Source organism: Mus musculus, chromosome 6 (genome assembly GCF_000001635.26).
Source record: "Mus musculus strain C57BL/6J chromosome 6, GRCm38.p6 C57BL/6J".
Taxonomy (NCBI): Eukaryota; Metazoa; Chordata; class Mammalia; order Rodentia; family Muridae; genus Mus; species Mus musculus.
In genome coordinates this window covers 4,547,284-4,570,878 of record NC_000072.6, presented here as the reverse complement: position 1 = coordinate 4,570,878, position 23,595 = coordinate 4,547,284, and the positions used below count along the sequence as shown (strand labels likewise).

At 39.3% G+C, this 23,595-nt stretch overlaps 1 annotated feature.

Moving 5' to 3' along the window:
- Window positions 15,813-17,342: an enhancer, noted in NCBI's record as "VISTA enhancer mm400". NCBI's record gives its function as "enhancer in: limb[5/6] | branchial arch[4/6] | nose[5/6] | facial mesenchyme[5/6]" and the evidence as "EXISTENCE:transgenic organism evidence [ECO:0001131][PMID:17130149]".

The window sequence follows — 23,595 nt, the reverse complement described above, 5'->3', positions numbered from 1 at the left end:
AAGTTATGTTGGAGAGGGATATCTTTTCCCAAACCATTAGAATATAAGAATGATCTGCAAAATGGATCCAAATTCTTGAAGGAATAAAATGCATATAGTTTGCCATGAACATATGTTGCCATAACGTTACTTAGTAATATGCTCAACAAAAAAATAAAGGATAAAAAAAGTAAAGGAAATAGCTTTTAATGAGGGCAACTATGTGCACTCAGTTTGCTTATGTATGTGAGCTGTGTGTGAGCCGTGTGGAGACCAGATGGCAGCAGTTCTCAACCTGTGGGTCTCGACCCCTTGGGAAAGGCAAAACTACCCTTTCACAGGGGCTGAACACCAGATATCCTGCGTATCAGATATTTACATTAGGATTTGCAGAAGTAGCAGAATTATAGTCATGATGTAGCAACCAAAATACTTTTAAGGTTGGGGGTCACCACAACATGAGGAACTGTTTTAAAGGGTCTCAGCATTAAGAAGGTTGAGAATCTGTGCTAGAGCAATGTGATGTGTCTTTCTTAGTCTTCCTGCAGCTTTTATTTAGAGACAGGATTTCTCAGTGAATTTGTAGTCCATCAATTGGCTGATGGACTGGCCTGTGAACCCCAGGGGTCCTCTTGTTTAAGACACCTAAGTACTGGGCTCCAGGCCTGGGTTACCATGCCCAGCGGTTATGTCTGGGCTGAGGATCAAACTCAAACTCTTGCTTCAGCAGAAAGCAGTTTACCCCGTGCAGTTCCCTAGGCTCTCAGCTTGTGTTTGTATGAGAATCGCATCTCTATGGCTTTTTTTTTTTTTTGAATTAGCATTTAATTCCTTCAGCTTAGCCTTTTGTGAAAAAAAAAACTTTAAAAAGAATGATTTAAATTCAGATGGAATTTTTATAACAATCCAAATGGTGGAATGATAATCCATTAAAGACAAACCAGAGGCCGTTTTCCTTCCCAGGCTTGAAGTATCGAAGCATTCAACGAAAGAAAACACACCAGAGGATAACAGAACCGAGCATAGCAGAGTATCACTAGCAATCATTTCATTGACTTTCTTTCCAGTTGTGCTTGGCTCTACTCTGGGTCTCCGGGCTGGGTCTCCGGGCCTCTGGTTCCTGGACATCTAGGCAGTGACAGGCATGGGATCCCTCTAATGACATTCTGCTAGGCTCGTAGCCTAGCATAATTGTCATCAGAGAAGCTTCATCCAGCGACTGATGGGAAGAGATGCAGAGACCATAGCCAGACATTAGGCAGAGCTGGGGAAACCCACAAAAGTGGAGGAGGAAAGATTTTCGGGGCTAGAAGAGTCAAAGACACCAGGACACAATATCAACTATGGCCTCCCAGAGACTGAAATGAAAACCAGAGAGCCTGTCTACCTGTGACCTAGATCCTCTACATGTGTGATGATTGTGCAACTTGGTGTTTTTATAGAACTCCTAACAGTGGGAGCAGGGACTGTCTCTGATGCTTTTGCTTGCTTTTGGGACCTTTCTCCTTCCTACTGGGTTGCCTAGTCCAGCCTTGATATGAGGTATGAGTCTAGTCATTTTGTAACTTCCTGTGCCATGCTTGGTTAATATCTCTGGGAGGGCCATTCTTTTCTGAAGGTAAATGGAAGAGAAGTATACCTGATGTGGAGAGTGGGGACTGGGAGGAGAGGGAGGAGAGGAAGCCGATTGGTATGTGACATATAAGAGAAGAAAAATGATTACATTAAAAAAAGATAACAGAATTGGCTCAGATTTATTTAGATATTATTAGGAAGGTGTATGGCTAAGTCATGTATTGAATCTGCTACATGCGCCTTTTAATATTGTTTCTTATTCTGCTCATCTGAAAGCTTACTGGTTACCTCATGACCAGAAATTGAGTACTTCTGGATATTCTGTATCAATAAAGGGGCCTCCAAACAGCTGGGCATGGTTAATTTTATTCGCAAGTCTCCTGAATGTAAGACACTCCTTCAGGAAGACACTAACAAAGGGGGTTTGTGAATTCTGGCCCCTTCTTCTGTTGCAGAGAGTAGGGAGCAGTTTCCCCATTGCGGCTGCTTACACTGGACGCTCAGCCTGTGCTTATGCTCAGGGGTAGAGGTTCCGAGGTGTTGGAATGGGATGAGCTCATGTGTTATTCAGACAAGATGTAGCCAAAAATCCACAAACTATGCATACAAAAATGTATCAAAATCTTACAGTGCAAAACACATCACCACAGCCCCAAACCAGTAGTAAAACACTGGGGATGTTTGATAGTTACAGGGATCAGAAAGCTGGGCCTTAACTTGGTAAATTATCTGCCACTGAGCTGCATCTCCAGCCAAGCACTAGATTTTAGTTAAATCCTGTCTTCCTGTTACTGACAGGATAAACTAGGGCACACAATGTGATGCCTACGATAACTCCGGCTACCCCAGCTTCCATTCAATTCCTGTGTACTGGGTGATGTACGGGTGTCCTTGGCTGTGGTCCTTAGGTCCACCCTCTTGTTCTTGAACACAACAAGCCCCACTAGGCCTTTGGGGGCCTAAGTTCCTGCACAGCTCTAGTGACCCCTTGCATGGGTTGATTCTCACTAATTTCTCTTTAGCCAAAGATGAGGAAAAGAAGGAAAAACCACTGCTCTCTGTTCAGATTGCTCTCCCAGTCTTTCCACTGTAGTCCTGTTCTCCCCACAAACAAACAAACAACAAAAAACCTTGAATTGTTACAAGCCAAAACATTAGTTCTCTCTCTTAATATTCAAACCATGCCTCTAGGAGAAAAGAAAAATGCCTGTCCCATTATCCTCTGCAAGGAAGAAAGCAAAGTAAAGGAAAAAACAGTGATTTTGCATTATTACACTAGATAGAAAATTGATGTCGTGACATCCTTCATTAGGAGGCTTCAGGCAGTGGAAACTTTGATATTGGAAGTAAAAACTTGCCTGAATTATCCTGTTTTTCTTAGGTTCTGAAAACAGGAAAACATTTTCTCATCTAGAAACCCTTACACAAATAGCTTGAGGTCTAATGTGTATTCTGAAGTTAAATCATTTGTAGACATTAGACTGGCAATATGCATTCATATGCATAAGAACTTATACGACTTCTTGAGTGTCTGGGTAGCACTCTTCAGTCAGAAATATGCCTGTGTGTGTGTGTGTGTGTGTGTGTGTGTGTGTGTGTGTGTGTGTGTGTGTGTGTAAGAGTGCACATACATATGTGTGGGTATTATAACAAGCATGAGTATTCATTTTACAGGACAATGACTATGGATGTTTTCTTGTTAGTTGAGATCAGATTTTGTTACTAAATGATTTCGGGTGACACTTTATTTTGCTATCAAAGAAAGTTAAAAATTACTTCAGATTTCTTGAGTTTTTTGGATTTTTGAACTTTGAATAAATCATGTTGGCTTTTTCCTGAGTTTTAAAAATTCAGTTAAAATATTCATTATCTGTTTAATAAATACTTCAGTATAGACTCAAATTATGAATGTTGCAATCATTGCTCCTATTTTTATTTAACAATGTTAACTATATCTTAAGTTGTATGTGTATCTTCATGGTTCTGTAAATATGATGTACATAATATCAGGTCTTTAAAATTTGTTGAAGCTTCTTGATAGGTAGTATGTAATTCATTATTACAAAATTCTTAGTTATCCTGGGCAGTAGTGGCGCATGCCTTTTCATCCCAGCACTCAGGAGACAGAGGCAGGTGGATCTCTGAGTTCTAGGACAGCCTGGTCTACAGAGTGAGTTCCAGAACAGCCAGGGCTACACAGAGAGAAACCCTTTCTCAAAAACCAAACCAACCAAACAAACAAAGATCCCACTCAGATTCTCATTTCTATTAAGCTATTCATTATCAGAGAGAGTACTCTTCACATTTTTATTTTTTCAAACATCATCTATACTTCTTTTAAATCTGCTTACTCTGTTTCTGTCAGAGAAAACTACCTTGAACAGCCCTCTCTAAACTGTCAACTCTCCTTGGAATTCTGAAGTTTTTATTTTCTCTTTAATAATTAATACATGACATTTCATGGCTTTAGTAAGAATGAAATATTTTTCTTTAACTCTTGTTTGTTTTATTCTTCCTTCATCCCCCGGCCTTCTGCCCCTCATTCCCACTCTCCCTCCCTCTCTCGATGTTTGTTTATTTTATCTGACAGATTCTCCTATAGCTCAGTCTGATCTCTAACTCACTACTTAGTCAAAGATAACTTTGATCTTCTGATGTTTTGGCTTCCACCTTTCCAGGCTGGGATTAAAGGCATAGGCCATCACACTTGATTTATGTCAGGTTGGGGAGCAAATCAAGGCTTCATGGTTGATAGGCAAGCACTCTATCAATTTACCTACACCCCAGTCTGTAGTCCTCCTTCTCTCCCCCTTTTCATTTCTCTTCCCTTCTTGTATTGTCTCTCCCTTCTCTTTCTTCCCCATTCTCCCCCCTCCTTCACCCCCCCCCCCCACCTCTTTACCCCCTTTTCTTTCCTTTTCCCCTTTCACTTCCTATTCAGGCTCTTTCCTTCCATTTCCTTCCTAGCTTTGGTTTTCCTCTTACATGGCATATGAGAACATTATATTTGTGTTATACTCCTCTTTTTAAATCTACCTGTGTGTCCTTCAGTTTAACACACACATTATGTTAATTAACAACACTCAGCATTTCTTTGCCATAAACAGAGCTTTGTTGATTTAAAAGTTAACTTAAATATTTTTTCTCATTCATATTTATTGTAATTGCTGGTGTTTAGAATTATTTCTGTCTTCTCAGTGAAGGCTTATTATGATTCTTATCACTTCTCATTAATTATATTGTTTAAAAATCTGGGTTTTGGGCACCTTTTTATAATGTTAATTCTTTCCCCCTTAACTGGAAATAAGACAAAATAAAGCTCCTTCATCCCTTTGCTGCGTCATTTTAGGGACGACTACAGACACTTGATTGATTGCCTGGCAATCTAGCTTTAAATTTTTCTATACCATTTAAATTGAGCTGAAATACTATGGGGTTATGCTATTATTTGTAGATACTTTATTAGAAATGACATTCTTAGACATATTTATTTTTATTTATTCTTTTATTCTAGAAAGGCATTTTGTATTGAAAGCAAACTTCTCAAAAAAGCAAATTATGAATCTTATAGAAGTAGTTAAAAGATAAAATTGTATTCAAACTATTTCTTAATGAAAGAACAATGAGATGTTCAGATGTTCCAAGAGCATTCAAAACTACAACACACACACACACACACACACACACACACACACACATATTCATGCCATTTAATAATTTGTTATTAGAATGAATTCTATTTAGCTATTCACTGTTTATGTGCATGTGTGTGTATGCTCATATGTCCTTGAATACACACAGACACATATGCACGTATACACATTTGTTTGTGGAGACCAGATCAACAACCACAGCAGCCATATTTCCCATTAGTTATATTTTCATGTACCTTAAAATATAATTCTACATAATTATCTACCAATAATTATCAAATGGTAATTTCTTTATTTCTGTCTTTTGAGTTTTATTAAAAATATTCGCCTAAGGAATCATTTATGTGTGAATATCTGTATGCAATCCAGTTACAATTGACTTCTATCATCATTTGGGTATTGTTCAAAATGTGCTGACATGAATGTTGTCAAAGTTGGCTCTTATGCTGTTTTGATGTACCTATTTATGTACTTCTACCACAGTAAGATGCTCCAGACTTATCCCATACTGGGAAGTATCCATTTCCTCAAATGCTTTTGTTTCTTTTCAATAGAAGATGTTTAAAGCACTAATCGGGCTGTTATTAGAGTTGACTCTTTCTAGATTCTCTCATTGGATGAAATTAGAAAACACAGGCTTGTGTAAACACACATACTCACTCACACATATACACTCACATATACACATTCATACATACATACTCATTTACGTATATACAAACACATTCACATGTCTGACTGTAATGTGGCAACTCAGAGCTTTTCTCTGTTTCCTTTGGATATTGCCCCTCACCTTCCATACCTGGGAAACCCGGTACCCATAGCTCACATACTCACTTCTGTTCTTCATCCTCTAATGTCATCGCCACAGTGGCTTTCTCTTTGGTCACTAGCTGCACCCCCTGTGCATGGCCCCTCTCTTCTCTGTTACCATGTCTACTTGAAACCCCTCTTTCCTGTGTTAAGTCCATCGCTGATCCCATAGCTCCACAATCCTTTGTCCCAAGTTCTCTCCTGCCTCCTGTGCTCTTTCCACGGTGCCATCTCTAAAGAAATCAAAGTAGGGCTGGTGAGATGGCTCAGTGGGTAAGAGCACCCGACTGCTCTTCGGAAGGTCCGGAGTTCAAATCCCAGCAACCACATGGTGGCTCACAACCATCCGTAATGAGATCTGACTCTCTCTTCTGGAGCGTCTGAAGACAGCTACAGTGTGCTTACAAATAATAAATAAATAAATCTTTAAAAAAAAAAAGAAATCAAAGTAAAAGGAAAAAGGCAATAGAAACATTTTCTCCAAGTTTGGAAATTATACTTTAGAATAGACTTTTTTTTTTTTGCTAGTGAAGGCCTCATCTGGTTTAAGTAATTGCACCATTTTGTTTGTTTGTTTGTTTTTGGAAAGTCTTTGCTGCTAGTTTTTCAATTCTGTCTTTCCATTTACAGAAATTCTTTGAGTATCAGAAGTCTTACTTTGTTCTAAATTTTCTCAGTAGTTTATGCTTCATTTACTGGTCTGAGTTCTGCAAGAGTTCACCAGACTTGCATTCCTCATTCAAGCACTCACCCCGCGGTTGATTTGATATCGTTCAGTCTCCTTATACGTTGCATATCAGAGTGAGCATATTTTAGATGTCTGAGAAGTTTAGCTGATCATTTGTATCACCTCTCATTCTTATTTCTTTCTGTACTTGGTTAAATTCTTCGCTTTCTTTTCCCCATAGCAGCCAATATACTTTGAGATCTTTTCTACAACCTCACTTCTTGGGTATAAGTTCATCCTTCTGAGATGGTGGGCTGAGTTTTATTGACAATCTTTCATGTTGTTGTTATGGCTCACAAAATCTAATTTGGACATTTATCTCTATGACAGAATTCCCCATTTGGCTGGGCTGCGGCTGTCTCATGCCCGAATCCAATTTGAGTCCATGTGGAGTCAAATGTAGTTCTTATACAGCAAGGCATAGCTGTAACATGAGCAGTATCGTCTTTCAGAGTGCCTGGACTGACTTCTCAACATAGTAGCCGTGACTGTGACATACTCCAGATAAAATGGTCCCAGAGATTTCCTGCTTATAATGACTTTCAATTACCATGGCTCTTCACACAGAGACTCTATGTTTATAGCTACCGTCTTGACTAATTGCAATGGCTGCCAATCTTTCTTTTAGGGATAACTCCCAGTTTCACAGCTTCATATCTATAAAGTTTCTTCCCTCGGTTCCCCTCCCTGACCTGGTTTCTGTCTCTTATTTGGTATAGAGGACGACATATGTTTAGTCTGAATCTTAGAACCGGGATGTAGAAATGAAACCTAGTGCCCATGTGTTAATCACTTTAAGAAGCAATGGCATTTTCTGCCTGTGGCTTCAATGCACTTACATTGAACTCATCTTATTTAATATCTGATTCCAAATCCTTCCCATCCATAGAAAGCCATATACAACACTGTGTGGAATGCACACTGCTTAGCACACTGATTTTTAATATGATCATGGTTTTGATATTGATTCTGTCAAAATAAGAACAGTTCATCTTATTGCATCTTCAGGGTGTAACCCTTTCGAAAACCTTTTATGTGAGAATCTGAACTCTGCGTTCCTGTGCAACCGCAGGCTGCAAGGCAAGACATGTGGCAGAGTGACAATCTTAAAGCAAAGTTCTTTCTTGGGTACATGTATGCATGGGCAGTGCCAGCTACATCAGGACTTAACCTTCAAAGAGTTTGGGGCACAAACCAGGAAAGGAATACTCTTAGCAGCAAGGAAGCATGGCTCTACTGGGCATCTAATTTGCTGACGAAATAAAATAGTCAGAAGATGTCCTGAAGCTATCAAACTGGGTCACTTCTTTCCAGGCTGTTTAAGCTGGCATTAGTCTCAGGCTAGAACTAGAAATAACTCCTCTAAGGTTCAAATCCAGAGGAAAGTGGGGAAAATGTTCCTTTCCTGAAGTTTCATTCAAATCCTGGGAACAAACTTGGGCCATGTGGGTCTTGACCCAGAGTCATGGTGTTAGGGACTGAATGAGGTGACACTCCAAACATAGATTAGGCTGTTGCAGCAGGAGGAGAGATAACTTTCATGGAAGCTTATGAGACTCAGTTCATAAACAGAAGACAGATGGTGGGAACTAGGAACAGTAAAATGTCTCAGACGTGGCTGGCTTCTGAAGACACAGAAAGCATGCTTTTGGTAGCAGGGAGTGTGTGTGTGTGTGTGTAGTTAGCTTGTAGCTGTAAAATTTGAAAGTGTCTGTTTTGTTACAAAAATAATCAAATTAGAAAGATCGTGCTTGTGAAACTTTCCAGTTTTCTGTCCTTACTTTTTTTTTTTCTGTTTATTTCTATAAGAATTTTGATTTAGGGTCAAGCAACAACCAAAAAAAAAAAAAAAAAAAAAAAAAAAAGGGAAAAAAAAAAAAGAAAGAAATACTTGGAATAAAATAGAATACATAATTATTTCTTTAATTGATACGACTAGCAAAATTGTAGCTAATTTCTCTGCTTGATTGATTGGAAGGTAAATAGAAATTAAAACATCTGATTTGCTACCATACTAGGCATAAGCCAAAGAATTTGGTTTTCCTATAAATCCTATATAGATAAGACTGTTTTCTTGATTTCTATTTTTTAAAATCAGATCTAACTTACTCTTGTTTTACCAGTGACATAAAGTTATGTAAAATAGGATTGTAGTTTAACAATCTAGGCTTCACATGGACTTGGGACACCTTTCCTCTGGCATCTTACACAAATAAAAATAGAATAATTGAATAAGTACAAACAGCTGCTGGCTATCCTGACCAGCAGTGGTAACTGCCTTAGCCCAACAACCCCTCCTATGCTCCAGCACAAACAGGCAGAACTGAACTGCTTGCTGCTGGAGCACATTAGCCTAAGGAGGCTGGGGTGCTATCTGAGAGTCAGCTTTTTTCTGGCTTTTGCAAAAATAAAGGAAAGGTATAGAGAATCTGCCTTAAAGGTATTTACACTGTGTGTTTAAAGGTTCCAATCAGCCCACAGGGCAGTATCTTGGATGGGTGGAGAGAGGTTTCGCTAGAGAAAGTTCTAGATTCACATTCTCTGGGGAGCAGTATAAACCATCCAAGGATGTTTCTTTGCTATGTTTCTGCTTATAGACGTAACCTAGCTGCCTCCGAGTACAGCTACTTCTGGACACATGTGTGCGGGTGACCTAAGGAGATCAGCATCCTTCTCCCTGTCCTGCTAGGGGCGATAAATAGAGACTTGGCAGCCCCTGGAGGCTGCTGACACCTGCTCAGGACAGATTCCAGGCCAAAATGCTTTCTGTCTTCCTTGCATGTTCTGCACGAAGGACTCAACTTTGTTTATCCTCCATCCAAGGGGGAGATCGAATTTCACGGCCAGCTGGTTCTCTTTCAGGCGGAATTTGGCCCCTTAAATATAGCACCGTCTAAAGAAATGTTTAAGATTGTTTACTGAAGGACATAGAGCCACGTTGTCATGGCAGTTTTGCTCACCTTTCACTCGCCTAATATGAGCTAGACACATGTTTGTGGACAAATCTTGTTTTATTTTCTCCATTGTGAGCAATATGACAGTCAGGTATTTTGGTTCCATTGCCGAAATTCCTTTTGCATTTTTCAGAGAACTTTTTTTGTTTGTTTTTTGAGATTGTGAACATTAATTTAATATGTCTAAGGCCTTTGTTAACATAAAGATCTCAACTAAGCTGGGCGAGTCTTTGCCTCCCTGTGGATTTATTTATTTCCTTCTGGTGTTCTGTAGAACTTTCCACACTCAGCGCCTTCTAACTCTAACCTTTTGTGAGTAGAATTCAAAATTTAAGTTCCCAGTTTAAGAAAAAAAATCTTAAGGAATTATCTGCCAGGACCCCACTGTGACCAGCCTGATATTACACCTTCTGCATAGACTCTTCCTCTTTTGCCTGTTGTTTAAAGGAGAAAGATGCAAATGCCCTTGACTGCCTCCCATTGCTCTTCCCGAATTAAGAAATACATCCTATTATCACCCCCTCTCAAAAATCTCCCATTCTGGATTGTTTTGACATTTCCACTGCTAGTTTTCACAGTGCCCTAACCTGTCACCGTGAGCTCGAGACTCATGATTGGAGTGGACTCAGATGTGACAAACCTTCAGACTGTTTCATTAAAGCCAGTTTGCCTGGTTTCACATAAAAAAGGGAGCTGGGAAATGCTGGTCCCTGCAGATCAGAAAGCAGCCACATGAACCTAGCTAAATGAGACACCTCTGATTTCTCGGGCATGACTGAGATGGATGGCGCCCGCAGCTGTACCGAGCGCACGCATAGCGGAGATTCAAAACTGTGGAGTTCTGGAGTTATGCTGTCTGAGTTCACGACCCACACACATCCCCAGTAACTCGCTGTGTTCTTTTGAACAGGTTTTCTTACCGTTTCTAAGCCTCAGTTTCCTTCTGTGGAAAGCAGAGATAATAATAGTGTCTAGCTCACAGGATGGCTATAAGGACAGGATTGGCTCATGCTTTGGAGGGCACGGGCCAGGTCTGGCACCAGGCGAACACTGTGGAAGTTAGCTGTTAAGCCCCTCTGTTGGCTACAAGCACCAAAGTCCTTGACTCTAAACTACTAAAGCTTGTGGCATGTGGAAAGCGCATACTGACGCTCAGTCACGTGATGATTCCTTCACCACTTTACGCCTCTAGATTGCTGAATGTGGCTTCAAAGACTGGGCTGGTAGTGTTAGCACACTAAATTGATTTCTAACCAATATTTACTCAAGTTTCACTTCAATATTTAAAAAGTCAAAGAATTTGATATATATATATATATATGTATATATATATATGTATATATATATATATATATATATATATATATATATATATATATATATATTTGTTGAGACAGTCTGTCTACATAGCCTTGGGTCTGGAACTCACTATATAGACTAGGCTGGCTTCAAACAGAGATCTGCCTGCCTTTGTCTTCCAAGTGCTGGGATTAAAAGCGTGTAGGTTAAACTCCTGCCTAGGTGTTCTATAAATGAAGAAAAATATTCAACTTATGGAAGTCCTTTGTTTGGATGTTTGAGGTCATCCTGGAACTTTTCATTGTTATAACTGCACCGTTTGGCAGGAGAGCTTGGTTCTAATTCGGGGTTTAGATACACTGTGAAATGTGCAAAATGGTCAGGATAAAGCAGTGCCTGCCACTCTAGAACCCCAGTGGATGCTGTGTGAGCAAGTCTTTCTTTGAGCCTTTAGATTTCTGTTTGATGTTGAGTATCAGAGACCTGCAGGCTGAATGGAGGGACTTCCTACTCCAGTGGCCCTTACTCTTGTATGTAGGATAACTTTTTCAATTTCTCTTTTTTTTTTCAGTGTTATCATCTTTGCCATTGTTATTTGCCCGAGGAGGTTCTTTTTCTTTTTGTTTTGTTTTTGTTTTCTGTTTTTACTAAGCCTTGACTTAACTCAGCTTGAAGGTGTGCTTACCATTTTGCCAAATGTTCTATTAATTTTTTGTTGTTGTTCTGCTCTTTTAGCTTCAATAGAAATAAGAGAGACCAATGTGCTGGTTAGCCACAGGGCTAGCTGCAGAGCATTGGCTATATGGAATGGACAGAACGCCCAGGACTTCATGGAAGATTTGAGGATAATGCCCATCTTGGCCCTGCTCTCTGCCCTTTAGTCTACCTTGGTTTTGAGGTTTTCGATCAGTCAAATGATAGTCATTTAGTTCATTCCAAATGACCAGGGCAAGAAAGGCGTGGTTCTTCTCCCCACCCTCCCCAATTAATACCCTGGGTCTGTTTTATTTGTCTTAGAGACTGAGCATATAAATATATAGATCAAATTGTCTCTGATAGTGTCCTACAGTGCTGTCTTTTCATGATCTGATGCTTGGTACGATAAACTTGTGCTCTTAAAAAAAAAGAAAAGAAGCTATGAGTTTAATCTGACCTTTGTTTTTGCTTCCAAGACATATGAAAAGGGCTAATTCACACAGTCTTTCTCAAGTCTTGCCCCTGAGAGCTCTCCTTTACTCCCACTGCCTTGGACTGCAAGCCTGGCTACCTAAGGTCCTCACACATTTCCCCCACAATTCAAATGTGTGCATTGCTCACCACAGTGGTCACCCTCATCACCTTCTATACTGACTTTAAGCAACAGTTAAAATTACAGGTGATTTATTGTGAACTTTCTTTGCAATTCTATCTGAAAATATGAAAAGAGTAAGTTTAGGAGCATGAGAGATGCACAGTCTCTCTCTCTCTCCCTTTCTCCCTCTCAATATGATTACAGCATTTCTCCTATCTCTTTCCTCTCTTTAAACCATCCCACATACTTTGTTTCGTCTTCCTTTTTTTCTTTCAAATCCATGGCTGCCCTTTCTCATTGTTATTGCATCAAACACACACACACACACACACACACACACACACACACACACACATTTTACCTTATTTTGCATCTATGCATCCTTTTAACTGTGAGGTTGCCAAACTCTGTGTGCGCGCGCGTGTGCGTGTTCTTGTGCGTGTGTTTAAAGACTAAACTCTAAACTCACAACCAAAAAGATGGTTGATTTTCTGGACCCACGTTTAATGGCGGTAATTTGGTTGCCTGTTGCAGAGTGTTTCTGGTTGTGATTAGTTCTTGAGGTCTGGCCTTTGTTGTTTTTTATCGCAGCTAAAGGGCAATGACGGCAGCTGGAGTCAGACACTGGTGTCAGACACTGGGGGTCAATTTCGTCTTTGCACGAGGTGGTTCCATTGACAAGACTGTGCTGTGTATGTTGAGGTTGCCACCCGCTGGTGGAAGCAGAACACTTCCATTTTAATGAGTAACTGGGGCTGGGTGGCGGGAGGCCTTCTGTTCTTAGAGTGTGAATTTGCATGTTGAAATTCTTTCAAAGAGTGGTTTCAAACTCTACTGGAAGAATAAGGAATTTCACAGTTAGTATCTTGGCTGGAAAAAGAAAACAGTCACTCTTAGGAAACCTTTTAAAGAGTTGTGTTTACAACACCCCCACCCCACCCCTACAAACCCAGAAAGTGAAAAATAGTTGCAGAATTTAAAGGACCGCAGTGTTTTATCATTCTTTGCTACTGAGCTCTAAGATGAAAGCGGTTACTACTTCCTCTCTGCCTTTGTTTTTTGTGTATGCTTGCACTACCTTACCAGGTATGTGTGTCTAGAAATCTAAATGTAAGACTTTAATAACGATGCTTTATGGTGTGTAAGAAAAAAGCCCACCACTTTAAATCACAGCCACATTAAAGGGGACAGGTAGAAAAGGAAGAAAGTTCAGGGAGTGAGCTGCAGTTTTCGTCACTCCACTGGCACAAATCAAAATTCGATTGCACGCAGGAGAATTTATGATGTGATAGAGACCCCGTGTCAGCCTAGGGGCAAAGGTACCTGCTTACCTCACGTCACATCCAAACACTTTCCAGATGTGACGAGTTGCACATTATACAAGTAGAAATGTACACATGAATGTGTAATCAAGGCAAAAAAGCCAAGCAAAATATAAAAGAAAACTTCCTCATGTGAACGTCACCCATGAAATAAATAAGAAAATACCCTTTGCAGGCCCAGTGCCGAGAAGGAAAGCACATCTCTGCAAAAGGCCTGCTAGCATTTGAAAAGCACATTTTACCTCACAGCCAAACTAGGGTGTATAACTTTACACACACACACACACACACACACACACACACACACACACCACAAAATCTATAAATGTGACTAAGACCTTAAATAGTTCCTTATACTAAGGGTTGTGGAAAAAAAAACTTCCATATTTTAGAATGTTGCTGCAATTGAAAATTTTCCTTAATGATTATTTTCTTCATTGTTTATTTTGTAATTGTTTTGCTATTGATAAACAAAAATGTATGATATATATTAATAATCATCTTTTGGGTGATATTTAATGACATGAAAATTGTCCATGACACTAGTAAAATGTCTGAAAAATACACCACAGCATACACAGTTGACTTACATTTTGATAAAGAAAGAACCCTTATCTACTATACACACACACACACACACACACACACACACACACACACACATATATATAGTTTTAGAGATTGGAGGGGCATGTGCAGAGATTTTATTTGTGATTTCTGTAGTGTAAACACAGAGCAGTTTTCTTCACTCATTTCTAACTTTTTACTTCAAAACAGTAACATTCGTAGATATAGCAAGATTGTGTATTAAATACCTGCAGACAGAGCACTGTGTTAGTTATATCTTAGTTCAGCTGTTAAAACATAGTACTACCCAATAGCATATGGATAACTCTCATCTGCTTTCTCTATAAAGGAAAATGGTGGAAAGCCTAGTGTTCTATCTTCTTTGTAGAATACTCCAGACATGTGAGTACCTATCCTAGTGGCATTTAGCACAGTAACCAACAGATACTGTGGACCGCTTCCCACATGCAAGAGTGGTGGAAGGTGATGGAATGCTTTGGATATCGGTACTTGTCGAGATATGTGAGTCTCCAATGAGGAACAAACACGATGTTCAAGGAGCCACTGCTTTGTGTGACATCCTGTTGCTTTGCCGTCACAAGATGGCAGTTTCTTGAGAAGGAAAAGCTTGTGAAAATAAACAAGGAGACAACCTCACATGCGAGAGTCTCTGATTAACAGCCCGTGCTTTAGCGGTAATTTATTGATTACGTGAGCTGTTAAATAGTCCACCCACAACACAGATATGACTGCAGAATTAATAGAAACAAAAATTAATTTTTCTCAACCAACTCCAGAACTAAATTAAATAATGCCTTTGACTTGAGGGAGCCAGCGTTTTCTGATAAAAGCTTTCAAATATCTGGCATGTTAGACGTGTGGCCAAGAACATGAAAGATGATGTTAGACAAAGAATGACATCGTCTCAATCATTTTTTAATAAAGGAAACCCTACAGTTCACTGTCCAGCTGCACCCTGCTTGGCTTGGCTAGTGGGCAACACTAATATGTATTCAGAGATACGGAGATGCGGCTGAGCGATATGAAGACTTCTGTCCAGATGAGCCGAGTGACAGCTGGCTGCGCAGCCTTCCCTGCCTTCCCTGAGAGGCTTACTCACTGTCTCTAACCAAAGCAGCTAATTTTTAAATACTAATGCATAGCACAGAGCTCAAGAACACATGGGAATATTCACCCCTGAGGCATGTCAGGAGTTGATTATGATAAAAATTGCTTAATTATTTATTAGTGGTTGCTTTATAAATTACTCTGGTCTGGCTGGAGGGTGTAAACTCCGAGGTGAGGAAGAAGACCTTGGGGGGCAGTTAATAGGCAGGGGATTTGGTGCTACTGAAGGTTAATTTTGGTTTGTTTGTTTTGTTTTATCATTTGGAAGCCTTTGAGACGACCCTGTATATGTCCTGGAAACAAATATTCTAAAGGGGGTTTGAAAGATCAGATTTGTGTTTTCTCTGGATGGGACTTTCGGGAATGAAAAAACAAAGTCCTTATAGACATCAAAGCCTGAATGACAAGTTGAACATGACCTGTGGCCTGGGGGCAGGGAGAGAAGCCACCAAATATTTACCACAAAGCAGGTAGGAGAAACAGGAGAAATTTGGATTTGATAAGATATAAGGGCCAGAGGAAAGGAAAATATTGAATTTTCTGCTTCATAGAATCCCATAGTGCAGCCAGCAAACCCTTTAACTGATAACGAAATCACTGATGTCAATTAGATGGGGGGAGACCTAAGTAGCACATTGACCACTTTCACGGTGGATACACATTGTGTCCCCCAGAAATTTCCTAAGAGCAGAGTGTATAGACAAACACATGATAAACGCTGATGATGAAAAGACAGACATAGAAAAAGGCTGTGTCCCACGTCATCACAAAAGGCAGGGAAAACAGAGGAATCTTTTAGTGGTGCACATATCAGGGGCCAGGACAAAGACAGAAACAATTAGGCTGCATTAATTGTATCTGTCCTGTTGCAGTGGGTGAGAATTTCCTCGCCCCTCTAGTGAGCTCTGTTATAATGAAATTCTCCGTTCACCTCACTTGTTCATTCATTAGAATAAGTTTTATTTTTTCCCCATTACAGAGTAAATATGCAATAAGATCAAATAAATTTTGATGATTGCCAACAGATGGTGAGGGGATCTTTAGCTTTCTGGTTCTTTCCGGCTGTTCTTTCTCTTTAATTACCTTCCCCTCACTTCCTAATCCCTTCCATGTAATTCTACACCAAGATTTGCTCTAAGAGTCTCTATTAATTTTCCACAACCTCCACAGCTTTCTCATAAGATATTCTTTCTTTGTAGCTGTGTTGCTAATGGCTCAAAACAGCCTAGTTTCTACAGAAGCTTTCAATCCTACTTGAACCACATCTTTGCTCAATTTATTAATTCAGTTTAATGCCGATAATTTACAGTGCACTCTTACAATTTAATCTTCATTGCACATCTGACACAATGGCTCAGCCACTAGTAATTTTGCATAATCAAGGAGGAATTTTAACTGACCTCATTTAAATCCTCATACGAGGCGTTTACTCTTTCCCATTGTGGAATCGGACCTGCCAGAGTGACATTTGTATTTCAGTAAGACATGTCCACTTACATGAATGCGTCCGTGCATCTTTTATGAATGGGAGAGAAGGTACTGGGGTGATGAGTGTCTTAATGGTATTTCAGGGAAGCACCTAAACAGTAGGGATTTATGGAAGCCTAGAAAGTCCCCCTGAAGCAATTCTTTATAGACCTCACTGCTCTATTTACATAATACATACCTAGATAGAATTTTTTTAGTCTTAACAAGAACCACTTAATGTTCAGAACCGTGTTCAGAGATTTTCCTGTTTTCCGCTCAGTTTTCTCTAAAGTTCTGTTTTTCTAAGGTAGAGTAATCTCATCCTGTGGACTGAAACATCCTTGACCACAGATGCATTCTTAGAATTTATTGAGCGTAAAATTTTAACTACATCATTTGTCTTTTGATGCAGAATTGGTCCACTGAAAACTATGAATTAAGCATTTATAATAAAGTAAAGCTTAATGTTAAAGATACCAGTGTTTTGTGAATGCCATTTAAAATAATCATTTTTCTTTATAATGAAAGCAATATATATTCATTTAATGCTTCTGAAGGCTACAGAAAGATGAAAGAACTCATTGTCTGGCAGTATCTATTGTGTCATTAGTGATGATGGATATAAATGTTTTTGTACATATGCTTTCTGGATTTTTATGCATATCTGCATCAAACACAATGCTTAAACTTACATTGCATATAATGAGGTACACACTATTCACTATACACTATTCACACATGTGCTGTGTGTAAAAGATGATTTAAATACATTTGTAAAGTTTTACTTTTATTTTAAATTTCTTTCTTTATTTTCCTAATGAATGTATGCTCTAGAATAACCAAGAGATGATCATTAAAATTTGATATTTTTAAATCAATTTCATTTTCTTTATCTGTCATAGTATGTGTATTTTTGTACCAGTGACTACTATTTTGATGGAGAATATATTCTATCAATTCTCTGTCTAATATATAGATAGAATATATAATACATAAATATATGTTATACTATTTTTATAAATATTCTAAAGTTATATAAATTTATATATTTTATAAATAATAAAATAAATATATTATACAATATAAATGTATGATTTATGAATTTATATAAATATGTAAATTTAAATAATTTTGCAAATATATTTATAATATAAATACTATATAAAATGCATTACATAAATATAAGTATTTCCTTTGCAATATGGCCTAATTTTCAACCAAGTAGTTTCGGATGCTCATTCATAGAGGCAGCTATCCAGTATAAAACAAGAATCATGTAGTGCACATGGCGGTTGGGATCTCCTCTGAGATCTTCAAGTGTAATATTGACTGACTGGGTAAGATTTTTTTTCCTCACTGCGTGCTAGTTCCGTAACGTCTGCACTAGAAGCAATTCTATTGTGCTTTACTTGTTTGTTTTAAAGCATGGTTGTTAACTTTTCCACATCATTAACTATACTTTGAGAACATTCAAAATAACTGTCCCACCATCCATCACATGGTTGCCCCACGTCTGTGCTGACCAGTCCACTATTATTAGGCATTTGGTTAATTTCCAAGGTTGGTATAAATAAAGCCAAGACAACTGGCCTGAGCCACGATGTTAGGGTCAGCTCTTATTTTTGCACATGTACTCAAGGCTGTTGAGAGTCAGTCACTGAGATTCATTTACCCCTCTGTTGCTAAGAACATGTAGGAAGGACAAGTGGTGGCCTTCTTTTGGCAACCTGTTAGGGCTTGTCTTTGATGGAAGTAAAAGCAAGAAAACGTACACACACACACACACACACACACACACACACACACACACACACACAGACAGACACACACACACAGACACACACACAAAATCTTTATTTCAGACCATTTGCCGTCATATCTGTTCAGAGGGTTAAATGAGTAGTGGTCACAGCTCAGAGTTCGTTTTGTTTTGTTTTGTTTTGTTTTGTTTTTTCTTTTTTGAGAGCTGGGCCTTTCTTTCTTGTTCTCTCTCTCGGATTTGTGCCGACAAGAGTCATGGCACCTCCCAAAGCTAGCAGCTGCCTGGGCTTCCTGTGGTGTTTCTGTGATGTGCACCCCTTGCCTTCAGATGTGTGATGTTCTGGACAGTGGGGTTGGCCCGCTGTGGTATAGGATGCTCTGGACAAGCCATTCTGGCCTTCAGCTGGAAGCTGCTCTGGACCAAGCAGTGGAGAGAAAGCTAGAGTCACACTCCTTTATGCCAAGACTGTCTTACAGGCTCTGTGAGCAAAACACTTTTGAAAAACCAAAGATTTGCCCCTTACCAACATGTAGGGTGTGAAATAAAATGTGTTAGAAATATAATCACTTTTAAGCTTTTAGCTCTTTACTGGTAGTTTCTTTCCAAAAAATTTGAACTCGTTAATGCTTACTGTAATTGTATATGAAGACACCTTTTGCCTAAATTCTTGTCAGAACTTTTTTATTTATTTATTTTTTACAAAGAAGTATAGCCATGGGATCTTTGTTCTCTGGGCTTTCTGACCTTTAATCTCTTCCCTTCCTTTCTCCCCTTACTAACTCTTCCTCCTTTCATTTCTCTGTCTTTTCCTGTATCCTTCTCTTCTTGTCTCTCTGTTTTCTTTTCATCTTAATTTTTTTGAGACGATGTCCTTAGTTTAGCCATGGCTGACCTTGAACTTGCTACCCTCCTGCCTCTGTGTACGAGGTGCTGGAAGTACAAGCTTTCTCCGATATCCCGGCTTATTCTCTGACTTTACTAAAGTAGTTGTACCTTTCTTCTTTTGTATTTCAGCATTCTGCTTCCCTATGGTGTGTCGTGTTCTTTGGATCTGCCTCACTGCCAAACTTTTTAAAAATGTCCATCTAAGACCTGTTTGTATTTTAAGATTTAATGAGAAGACAGAATTTTCGCATTTGTGGAGACAAATATGTATTTTTTTTTTCAGAAGAGACAGGAAATGGGAAGATTGGGAGAAGGGCACATGAGTGTTCACATTGAACATCTGAATTCGGGGCTGTTTCTATTTTACCTAGAACACAGAGGCTTTGGTACTCGAGCTGGTACTTGTGCTGTTGCTTCCACAGCTTCATCTCCTTAAAGATTGCCTTACTATGCCCTCCGTTGTCCAGGTAGCCATGTTTAGTAATCTGTGGATGTTTAGGAAGGGCTGTCTAACTCAAAAGATACCAATCTAGAGGTTGCTGGGGCTGTGTGAGCGAGACTGAATCCTTTTCACAGAATTAGAAGAGGGATAAAATTTTATAATAGCCAAATTTGAAGAACAAATACACAGGAGGAAGACAAACCAGATAAAAGGTGGAGCTTGTGGAAGAGAGGGCTGAAAAGTCACAAGTTCCTGCTAGGGAGCTCCCTGGAGCTACATTATGGCCTGAACAAAGGAATTGATCACAGCAGGATGTCCTGAGCTCATTTCCCTATGCATGCTCCCTGGCTTGAACTTCTCCAAGTGGGTCTCTGGTATCTACCAGTCAATAAAACAGATGGAACAAACAAAAGTTGGCTATGGATTTGAATATCAGCTACTGTAACTGTATGAACATGGCACTGTACGGTCGTTTTCATGGCTACTGCTCTCAAATAACAATAGCTCAACATAAAATTATCAAGCTCGCTAATGTCTGCAGTGGTTGTTAGGCAGAGAAGAGAACTCAAGCAATCTCCAGAAGCAAATGGTTGCGTCACACTTTTCTACATGGCATGGTGACTGCAGATTGTTAGATCGATGGTGACCAGGGAGTTGCTAGGCAACTTGAAAGACAGGAATACAGAGTAAAAGAGGCTTCATTCTGAGATGAATTATTTGCAATGTTTGTAACAAACCGTGAAGGGCCTGAACATTTTCTAGATTTCTGACGCTAAGATATTGGCCTGCCACCGTTTAATAAATGCTGACATAGACATGTGACTCCTGGGGTCACATAGATGAAAGACTTTATTTCAAGAAGGCAAGGAATGTGAGCTTTATGCTTGCTTTAGGGTTCTTTGCCCCTCACGTCCCACAGGGACCATGGTTGAGTAACCCAAGTGGACGTGTCACAGTTGAGTAATACCTCATCTGGAAGCTAAGTCTTTTACAATGTGCTGTGAGCCAACCTGTGTGATGTGTCCTGGAGAGAGACATTATCTTTGACATACTGGACAGGCACTTGCTCTTTGCTCTGGAGACAAACACTATCTCTGTCTTTCAAGGCTGTTTGCTATCATTATATAAACATCTTTGAGCAGATAGTGAGGGACAAATGCCGTCAGTGCCTCCCTGGCTCTCAGTAAATGAACAAATGACAAACATCCATTATTCCCCCAAATGCTCTTTTCCCAGGTGCTTTATCTTTGCAACCATCTCAAAGGTCGGTTCTTGTTTCTGCTTGCTTGGATACTCTCTTGTAGTCTATATTCTGACTATTTTAAGATACTTTTGTTTTGTTCAACATCAAGAAATTTTTCTCACTTAAGCACAAAGGGACGCTGGTGAGAAGATTCCAAATGATTATTTGAGTTTAAGAAACACCACCAAGCCTAGTGCTGCCCAGGGACGCTTGGTGTGGGGCTGATAGTCATCGTTGATTATCTCCTTTGGTTTGCCTTCTCATCAACAGCTCCACTGTTCTCTCCTCCCAGGCTTAAATTCTCACAAGGGAGAAGCCGAGCACATCAACTTAGCTAGACTTTCCCCCTTGATTTACCCTTATATCTAGAAGGGGTTGGTCACCAACACACAACCCTAGTAAATTTTCTGTTGGAGGGCTGGTTTCGTGGGAGCTTGGCCACCTTCCCAATTGCTCTCTATTATATCTGGATTCGTTTTGATTCATATTTCATTGCTCAGACAAGAAATGAGATTACTGTTTTGAGTTTTATTTCATTTCATTTTTTAAAATCGGTTACGCTCTGACTTGCTTTGTGTTTCATTTTCCTGCCTATCTCATTCTGGGCTTTTTCCTACCTTCTTGGAGTAATGCTGTGAGTGGCTGTTAGCCATTTCAAGGTTTTGGGTGAATTGAAGCGCCCTCTGGAGATGGGAGGGAGATAGGAGTTGTGGCTTTCCCTGAAGGTCTTGTGTGGGGCAAGTAGAAGAAGATCGATGATTTTGTTAACTCCAAGTAGCTAATAGCTAACCATGTAGCTTCAAGACCATTACTTGAGTAGTAAAAATGTTACTTGTAAATATTTGATGTCATTAACACATTCTTGGATGCAAATTTCAGTAACTCTATTTAAAATGCCAGGGTAGCCATTTCTAAAGCTGTGAGTTTTTCTAATTGGGAAAGTCCCAAGATGATTTAATCAAGGCTGGTGTGAGGACTAATGTTTCCTTATCGTTCATGTGCACAAACATTCATGAGACTTCCCCAAGAAGGACCCTGAAAGTAAATTAGCAGACAATATAATAAGCTAAAATTTGGGCACTTAGTCATGCACTCATGCTAATTTTCACACTCCTTTGTAATTAACATTCCTCCTGACTGGATTAATTGGGTTTGCAATAAGTAATCACATTTGTAATACTGCAACTGTTCCAAAATTAATTGCTCACGTGTTCAATGAGCTGTTACATGTTCTCTTTTTAAAGCCGCTTAGAGAGTCCACACTCTGAGTGCTACCGTCCTAAATATTGTGGGAGAAAAGTACAGGACCATCTTAGAATGTGGGGACAACAGCATACCTGGATTTCCAGAGTATGTGAGAATTATCTTGCTACTCTGATTAACAATGTGGGTATCCTGGGCTCACTCCAGAAACTCTGGTTTGGACAGTATTTGATAGTGTCTGGGGAAGTCTTGCAGAATACTACACACTGTTGGGGAGAAGGCATGTGTACAAACATCCATCTTAGTCAGTGAGCTGAAGGAAGATTTCAGAGCCCTGAGGCTTTAGACTACTTTTCCTAAGATAGCTTGCAAATTATAATTTACAAGGGGACTTTTAAAAACAATATTTTGGACCAATTCCATCATAATATCTGTGATATGGGGTGGCCAAACATTTGCATTTTTTTCTAGCCTGAAAAAGAGCTAGAGGGCTTTTGTTTTGTTCTGTTTTGTTTTGCTTTTTGCCATCCCCAAATCAATCTGTTTTATTGAATTAGTCTTAAGTTATGAAATCCTCACAAAGGTGAGAATAAAGAAAGGTCTGGTAACCCTGCAAATCTTACAAAATACAGTGATTTGTGCATTGGTGAGAAAACACACCTTTTGGGCATCAATTTGCCTTTCTCTCTTCAAAGCTTCAAAGGATTTAGTGGAGTTAGCAGCGTTTGTGTTAGATAGCCCTCTCCTGTAGAGGCAGGAAAATTGAGGTTCCCTCTTATAATTTATAGTTTTCGAGTGATTGTTCTTGTGATAGCTTAGCTGAGGGCAAAATCTAGAAAATGTATGGACCTTAAAAATTTAATATATCACCCTGAGCAGTAACTGAGAATAAATATTCATTACTAGCAATCTGGGTAAAATTTTAAGAGGAAAAAAAATTCTAGACATTATATCTGAAGCAATTCTTCTTCTTCTTCTTCTTCTTCTTCTTCTTCTTCTTCTTCTTCTTCTTCTTCTTCTTCTCCTCCTCCTCCTCCTCCTCCTCCTCCTCCTCCTCCTCCTCCTCCTCCTCCTCCTCCTCCTCCTCCTTCTCCTTCTCCTTCTCCTTCTCCTTCTTTTTCTTCTATTCATTTGATTAGGAACAAATCTTATGGTGATGAGCAAAATAGTAAATGGAATTTTTAATTTAGGTACATTGATAACAGTTTAGAAATTATTCCAGACCTCTGTGTTATAAGGGAAAGTAGATCTATAATCAGTGATAAAAACCCATGAAGGAAACAAT